Here is a 6,143-nt window from a genome sequence, read left to right as displayed (position 1 = left end):
GACAGACAGTTAGATGGATAGATAGATAGATAGCTCTATATAGATATATATATATTTACAGATATCTACAGAACTGTAGATATATGTATCTATATAGATAGATAGATCAGAGGAAACAATCCGTTGGATCTGCGCCAGCGTCCGCGCCTCCTGCACCTCCGGGACCGGTGCTACATCCGTCCCCAGCTCTGTCGTCTCCAGGACCAGCCACACCTCTCGCAGTCGCTGTCGCACCCGAGTGTTCCCTTGTCCCCTAGTGGTCCCTGTGTTCCTTCGTCGTCCCCTAGTACTTCCTCTGAGTCCCCTAGTGCTCCCAGTGTTCCTTCGTCGCCGTCTAGTGATCCTTTGTTTCCCCGAAGTGTTGACTTGTCTCCTTCTAGTGTTCTTAGTGTTTCTCCCGAGTTTCTTCCCCCTAGTGGTCCCCGTGTTCCCTCGTCATCCCCTAGAAGTCCCAGTGATCCCTCTGAGTCTTCCCCTAGAGCTCCTCCCGAATCCTCGCCTGTGGTTGCTCCTCCCGAGTCCCCGCATCCGGGCAGCACCAGAGACTCCTCGCCGCCGCCTCTGTCTGGCACCAGAGACTCCTCGCCGCCGCCACCGGGCAGCACCAGAGACTCCTCTCTGCTGCTTCCTTGCGGCACCAGAGACTCCTCCCTGCCGCCTCCGGGCGGCACCAGAGACTCCTCCGTGCTGCGTCCGTCTGGCACCAGAGACTCCTCGCCGCCGCCTCCGAGCGGCACCAGGGACTCCTCTCCGCCGCTTCCTTGCGGCACCAGAGACTCCTCTCCACTGCCTCCGAGCGACCGGCCTCAGCGCAGCGGACGGCTGCCGGACATCCTACGACGGCCCGCCTCCTGCGTCTCTGCCCACACTGTTGGGTTGCTTTCTGTTTTTGTGTTTGGACTCTTGCCTCCGGCCACCCTGGTGGGTCGTTTTGTGTTGATTTTTGGATTCTGCCCCCCCCCCCTCGTCCAGCGCCCCTCCGCCCACCCTTGTTGTGTTTTCTGTTTCAGATTTGTTTTGGGCATCTTGTAGCCACCCTTGAGGGGGGGGGTACTGTCGTGATTTGAGTTCTTGAGTTGTGTGTTTATATTGAGTTTCTGTGTCTTTGAGTCGCTGTGCTGTTCTGTCCTCCATTTGATTGTTCCCAGGAGTGTCTTGATCCCTGATAAACTCTGGTGTATTTAGTGTACCCTGTGTCTCTGTCGGATCCTTGTCAGATGTGTTCCAGACACAGAGGGACTCAGATACAGGTCCCGACTCAGAGGATGGTTACGAGTCAGGGGCAGGTCCTGACTCAGAGGCTGGTCCCGAATCAGAGGCAGGTCCCGACTCAGGGGCAGGTCCTGACTCGGAGCTTGTTCCGGACTCGGAAGCCGGTCCCGACTCGGTGGCAGGTCCCGACTCTGAGGCAGGTCCCGACTCTGAGGCAGGTCCGGACTCTGAGGTCGGTCCTGACTCAGTGGTCGGTCCTGACTCTGAGGCAGATCCCGACTCAGAGGTCGGAACTGACTCAGTGGTCGGTCCTGACTCTGAGGCCAGTCCTGACTCTGAGGTCGGTCCGGACTCGGAGGCAGGCCCTGACTCTGAGGTCGATCCGGACTCGGAGTCCGGTCCTGACACTGAGGCAGGTCCAGACTCTGAGGTCGGTCCTGTCTCGGAGGTCGGTACTGACTCTGAGGCCGGTCCCGACTCAGTGGTCGGTCCTGACTCTGAGGCAGGTCCTGACTCTGAGGCCGGTCCTGACTCTGAGGCAGGTCCTGACTCTGAGGCAGGTCCTGACTCTGAGGCCGGTCCTGACTCGGAGGCAGGTCCTGACTCTGAGGCAGGTCCTGACTCTGAGGTCGGTCCTGACTCTGAGGCAGGTCCTGACTCTGAGGTCGGTCCTGACTCTGAGGCAGGTCCTGACTCTGAGGCCGGTCCTGACTCTGAGGCCGGTCCTGACTCAGTGGTCGGTCCTGACTCGGAGGCCGGTCCTGACTCTGAGGTCGGTCCTGACTCTGAGGCCGGTCCTGACTCTGAGGTCGGTCCGGACTCGGAGGCAGGCCCTGACTCTGAGGTCGGTCCGGACTCGGAATCCGGTCCTGACACTGAGGCAGGTCCTGACTCAGAGTCCGGTCCAGACTCTGAGGCCGGTCCTGACACTGAGGTCGGTCCAGACTCGGAGTCCGGTCCTGACTCTGAGGCCGGTCCTGACTCTGAGGCCGGTCCTGACTCTGAGGCCGGTCCTGACTCTGAGGCCGGTCCCAACACTGAGGTTGGCTCTACGTCTGGTCCTCTGTAAAAGGGTTCTTGTGTCTGAACAACGTCCGAATCGTCTCCACAGCAGACAGCATGTTGAATCCATTTCCAAGTCTTTCTGAGGTAGTCTTGCTGAAAATGAACTTTTCTAGGAGTTGTGAGGGTGGTTCTGAAACACTGTACAAGTTTGTAAATAACTATAGGGTTGTCACTTTTTATCATTTTAAACAGCATTTCTTTAACTACATCGTCATTGCCGCTGAGAAGTTGAACGATGTCATTGCAGATTTTTCTTTCCATATCCTCAAAAATGACAAAATCTATATCCTTCACCTCTTCCCAGAGTCTAGGGGCAAGCCTTCCGTGGACAGGCTCAGTGTCCTTCCTTTTGTAAGCCCCATAGGTAGACCTGTAGCTCGTCTTATAAATTATCCGCCAAAGAATTAAATATACCATATGTCTCCTTTCTTCTTCAGTTCCCCGTTTGAAACCCAGCTCATTCGCGTCCCTCAAAAATCGTTCTGGATCTATGCCTGTCTGAGTGTAATCCTCACTCAGACAGTTTTCAGCAGAATACAAGTCTTCGCTGGGAAAAAATGTCTTTCTAATCTTTCGCTTTGTCGATGAAAACATTTCCTTTGGAGGAACAGGATTCTCCAGGTGGTGTTTGAATTTTTCCGCCATAAATTCGTGTCCTTCTCGGTAATCAAGAAGCGCGATCAAATTAAGTTCAGAAGCGAAGTGGAATGCATCTCTTGTAATGCTCTGAAAAATTCTCTCACTTAACTCCTCTGACACTTCTGATAGAACGTCCACATTTAGTTTTCCTGTCTTTCTTGAAATTAAAAGCAAAGCTTTGCGATGTTGTTCGCAAAATGTCTCTCTGACCAGATGCATTGTGGCATCATCTGCCACTTTCTCAATAATTTTCCACAGAAGTTCGCTAAGGAATTTCCTCTTCTGATAATCTGGCGTTGTGTGGCCAGGATGAACTTTATTTGAGCAAGTCTTCTTAACTTTACTCCAAAAGGAAACCTTGGGTCTCACGTAAACGTCACTCTCTGAGCTTTGGTCAGCCATCTTCATCGGTCCAAAACGTCCAAATGAATTTTCTGTTGACTGACCAGAGAATTAACTGATCAGTTGGTCATATGATGGCCTTTATGACATCACAGAGGCATCCTTAGAAGTCATGCTGCTGACAATGATGTCATCAGCATGGCAACTGTTGCTAGGAATAATAATAGCACACAGTGAGCATGCACTATGAAAAGAAAAGAGAATCTGTGGGCACTAAATACATTTTTCTCACAAGTCTGAACTGGAAGTGACCTGCACAGCTTCGCCGGAACAGAGGGAGCCAGGGAACCATTGGTCCCTCCACTTTACTGCCCTACACATTTTTTTTAATATCAAGTTCCACTTTCCTGGTTGCTCCGTAAATTTCACCGCGCTTCTTCTCCCGCATACTTTGCGCTATTTTCACCATTCAACTTTTATACTATTCAGCTTGCTCTCCTAATCCCGGCTACATCTCTTGGTATTCATAACATTCATACATTTTATAATATTCAGCTTTTTATGAATTTTTCGCCCCATGGGGGAAACCGCTCCATCCAGTGGCAGAATTGAGAATTACAATATAAAATGTCCGCTGTGTTTCACAGTGGATGTTTTAGGTCGTGCCTTTCAATGGCAATCAATCATTGATTGATTCCCATTGATCAATCAATGAAACTGTCACTCCATGGCAGTTTCAGGGCTGTCATGGAGGAAACCAGGCAGCGGCCATTTTGAATTTGGGCAGTCTAACAGCTTTTATGCTGTTTAACACCTGGGAATAATTTGAGCTTTTGACATTGGTTTTTTCGTGCTGCATGTGGCATGTTTTTTGTAGTCACTGTGCTAAATGATGCCTCCAAATAAATGTTGATATATCAGGAACCATAAAAGGTATGGACTTCATTCACCCACCGTTTTTATCAGAGGGAATAGGGGAACGTTTCTCTCTTTTTTCAAATTTTAGGTTTTACATGAGTTTTTTTTACATTGCATAGAATATATTACTGTAACTCTACATGCAAGTGGAAGCCTAGATGCAACCATTAGTATTTTAGCTACTTTTAGCCTTTTGTATAATTTTACCTAATAAACTGCGGTGACCCTACGGTTTAGGTTAGGAGCCACTGTTCTCCAGAAATTTCTATTACTGTTTAGGTGGAATTTTCCCATTATTCAAAAGCTTTTACTCCTCTTCAACAGTTTTTCTGTTATAATAATCCCATTTAGGCACTTTGCAGGATTATAATTTGTTCTGGTGCGTCTGCCTATTTCTTGCATTTCTGCAAGTCTTCAGCAGTTGATTTCAAACATTTTGGCATCTTCAACAAAAGCATTCAGCATTCACACTTGCATTGTCGCAGGAACCCTACCAGCAACCCATGCCCTGTGTCCCGTGCAACCCATGCATCCCATGCCCTGCCCTGCGTTCTGTGCACCCTATGGCCTGCGTTCTGTGCACCCTATGGCCTGCGTTCTGTGCATCCCATAGTCTGTGTTCTGTGCATCCCATGCCCTCCCCTGCGTTCTGTGCATCCCATGCCCTGCGTTCCGTGCATCCCATGCCCTGCGTTCCGTGCATCCCATGCCCTGCGTTCCGTGCATCCCATGCCCTGCGTTCCGTGCATCCCATGCCCTGCACTGCATTTTTTGCTTCCCATGCCCTGCCCTGCGTTCTGTGCACCCTATGCCATGCGCTCTGTGCATTCTACCATCCCTTGGCTTGCTATGTCCCCCGCTGATCTTTGCCTTTCTTTCCCACTCTTCCCTCCTGTCACTGTCAAGCCACCTCCTTCTGTCCGATTCTAGCCTCGCTAGCTAAGTCAGAGCGACTCCTCTCTTTACTTTTACGTCATCTATCCTCCAGCCTTGACCTGACCTCGGCCTTATTTTGGGGGATGTCATTCCTAGCAGCAACTGGAATGTTCACCTAAGCCCATCACTGTCTCATCACCTCCTTCAGTTCGGTCCTAACCTCGCAAGCTAAGCTAGCGCACCTCTTCTCCTTTAACGCTTTCCGTCTCGGATTCGCTGGCCTCGGTCTCGGCCTCGACCTCTTTTGGGGGATGACGTTCCTATCAGCATATGAATGCGGTTGCTGTCATGTCACCTCCTTCTGTTTGGTTCTAACCTCGCTATCCAAGTCAGCGCAGCTCCTCTTCTCTTTACCTTCCAGTCTCCTATCCCCCGGCATAGGCCCTGGCCTCGACCTCTTTTGAGGGATGACATTCCTATCAGCATATGGAATGCTGTCGCTGTCGTTTCACCTTCTGTTCGGTTCTAACCTCGCAATCTAAATCAGCGCACCTCGTCTCCTTTAGCGCTTTCTGCCTCCGATTCTCTGGCCTCGGCCCTGGCCTTGACCTCTTTTTAGGGGATGACGTTCCTAACAGCATATGGAATGCTTATCCGAGCCCATCGCAAAGTTTGCGATAATCAATGTCCTCAGCTGGGGCCCGAGCGCCAACGATTTAATTCATGCTGTTAATAAACTTTTCTAATTGTTTCCCTTTTCTCCGTCTGAGTCTCTCCAGATTGAGTAGGGTTAGAAGTCTCTGAAGCAGATGGGTTAATATCACTGAAACACATGTCTAAGTTACCATTTCTCCAAATTTAAAAAATTTTAAGGAATGAAGTTCCATCTAATTACTTTTTTTTTTTTTTTACCAGTAATGCATCCGGGTCTTCGTAGATAGCTTCAGATCCTACACCTGAGACACTCGTAGACTCTCTTTAGTGGCTTCAGAGAGTAAGTAATGAGAAAAGTTACTTTAGCTGAAGATGTTTTTCTCTTTTTGCAGCTGACTATCTGATTCTGCAAACCAATTTATCTCAATAATCAATTG

This window comes from Xiphophorus hellerii, chromosome 16 (assembly GCF_003331165.1).
Source record: "Xiphophorus hellerii strain 12219 chromosome 16, Xiphophorus_hellerii-4.1, whole genome shotgun sequence".
Lineage (NCBI taxonomy): Eukaryota > Metazoa > Chordata > Actinopteri > Cyprinodontiformes > Poeciliidae > Xiphophorus > Xiphophorus hellerii.
The sequence above is the reverse complement of the archived record's forward strand: the minus strand, read 5'-3'. Positions refer to the sequence as shown.